The sequence below is a fragment of the Myotis lucifugus genome, unplaced genomic scaffold, assembly GCF_000147115.1.
Source record: "Myotis lucifugus unplaced genomic scaffold, Myoluc2.0 scaffold_13, whole genome shotgun sequence".
Classification (NCBI taxonomy): domain Eukaryota; kingdom Metazoa; phylum Chordata; class Mammalia; order Chiroptera; family Vespertilionidae; genus Myotis; species Myotis lucifugus.
In genome coordinates, this window is record NW_005871061.1 from 10,300,894 (window position 1) to 10,303,528 (window position 2,635).

The window sequence follows — 2,635 nt, forward strand, 5'->3', positions numbered from 1 at the left end:
TGTCCCCTGCACGTCTTTCTTTCGGTTACGGTCCTCCCTATGCGCCTACCCTTCTCCCCCTTTTCTTTTTTGTTATCTATTCACACAAAGGTCGGACACACACACACACACACACACATATATATATATATATATATATATATATATAGAGAGAGAGAGAGAGAGAGAGAGAGAGAGAAAGAGAGAGAGAGAGGTAGATATATATAAAATAAAAAATAAAATAATTGAGGGTTGGCTATTATGGATGATTTCACTGATGAATGGTTACATAAAATCTACTTTATGCTAGGAACTGTTCCAGGGTCTGGGGACACAATAGTGAACAAGGCAGACACATGCATAGAGTTTACAATTAACTGGGACTTGAATGTATTATAGTTCTTTAAAGTGCTTTATTAAAAAGACAAAAATTTGTGATTATAATCCAATATTTTTTTCCATCTGATCTCCTAGCTGCTACTCCCTTTCTTGAATCTGTGTTGGTAATGAATTGGAAGGAAAAAAGTGTGACACTATTGAATTTACTACACAGTGATGGCTGAAAATGTGCTGGTAGTAATAGAAAATTAGTATAATGGAAAGCCTAAGGGTCATATTCCTTTATGTTTGTCAGCCATTACCAATCCTTTTACATTACTGAAATTAAGTAATAGTATGTGATCTCTGAAACTATGCTTAATACAGCTGAGGGAAGAGGGAAACATATATTTATTTCAAAGGGGGAGAAAATTAGCTTTATAAACACTTTTAAAAAATATTTATTATTTTATTGTTGACAATATTAGATATGTTCCTTATCACCTCCCTTTGCCCACCTCTACCCAGCCCTTATCCTATCCCAAGCTTTGCCACACTTTTGTCTGTGTCCATGGGCTATGCATATCTCTCTCTATAAAAAGCCATAACATCCCTAACATCCAAAACGACTGGACAGATGACCAAACACCAGGCTAGGGAGCTGAGGGAGCGGGGGCTGTGGGCCCCAGTTGCCAGCAGCATGGCGGCTGGGAGGAAGGAGCTGTGGGCCAAAATGACCAAAGGACTGGTCTGGCTCTCACAGCATGGTGGGGAAGGGCTACGGAAGCCAAGGAGCCTCACTGGGCGGGGCTGTTAGTGTGGAGCTTCCCGGGATGGCTGAGGTAGAAGAGCATTGCAGGCCGGGGGCAACAAGTTTGGAGGGGCAGCTGAGGCAAGGTGGAGGAGCAAGGTGGGGGCTGTGGGCATGGAGTTTCCCGGGGTGGTTGAGGCAGAGGAGCTTTGTGGGGTGGGGCAGTGAGCGTGGAGCATCGAAGGGTGGCAGAGGCGAGCTGGAGGAGCAGGGCGGGGGCTGTGAGTGTGGAGCCTCCTGGGGTGGCTGAGGTGGAGGAGTGTTGTGGGGTGGGGGTGGCAAGCATGGAGCATTGTGGGGCTGCTGAGACAGAGGAGTGTTGCAGCACAGGGGTAGCTGAGGCTGAGTAGCCTCATGAAGCAGGGGCTGTTAACGTGGAGCGTCATGAGGTAGCAGAAGCGGGGTGGGGGCTATGAGCTTGGAACTTTGTGGGGTGGCTGAGGTGGAGGAGCATCACAGGGCATGGGCAGCAGAAGCCAAGGAGCCTCATGGGGTGGGGGCTGTTAGCATGGAGTTTTACAGGGTGGCTGAGGTGGAGGAGCATCACAGGACTTGGGTGGCTTAGGCCGAGAAGCCTTGCAGGGCAGGGGCTGTTAGCCTGGAGCTTCGCAGGGTGGCTGAGCAAGAGGAGCCTCATGGGGCAGGGGCTGTGAGAGTGGAGATTCACATGGCAAGGGCCACGGAGGTGGAGGAGTGACGCTGGGCAGCGGACATGGCCCTGATTGCAGCTATGCCTAGGGACCCCACATGATTTAATCATGCTCTGAGCCTCTAGTCCTATCTAATAAAAGACAAAAAGGGTAATTAACCATACCTCTGCTACGCTTCCCATTGGCTAATCAGCGAGATATGCAAATTAACTGCCAACAAAGATGGCGGCCGGCAGCCACGCAGCTGAAGCGAGCAGGAGGTTTGCTTGCTCCAGTGATGGAGGAAGCCAAGGTTCCCCGCCTGCTGCAGCCTGGCTCTGAGCTCCGAAAGCAACAGCTCCAAAAGCAACAAAGTTTCAATTATAGAAGCCAAACAAACCCCAGATACCTGCTTTCAGCCAGCCGTGGCCTCAGAGCTGGGAGCGCCAGTGAAGGCAACAGAGTTTCAATTATAGAAGGTAAATAAATCCCAGAATAAAAAGAAAAAAAGGAGAGGCTGGGAGCTTCAGTCGCAGGCCAGCCTGAAAACGGCCCTCAGCCCCTCACCCAGACTGGCCAGGCACCCCAGCTGCAAACAGCCATCAGCCCCTCATCCAGGCTGGACAGGCACCCAAGTGGGACCCCCACCCTGATCCGGGACACACTTCAGGGCAAACCAGCCGGCCCCTACCCATGTACCAGGCCTCTATCCTATATAGTAAAAGGGTAATATGCAAACTGACCCTAACAGCAGAAAGACTGGGAATGACTGGTCACTCTGACACACACTGACCACCAGGGAGCAGACGCTCAATGCAGAAGCTGCCCCCTGGTGGTCAGTGCGCTCCCACAGGGGGAGCTCTGCTCAGCCACAAGCCAGGCTGATGGCTGCCAGTAC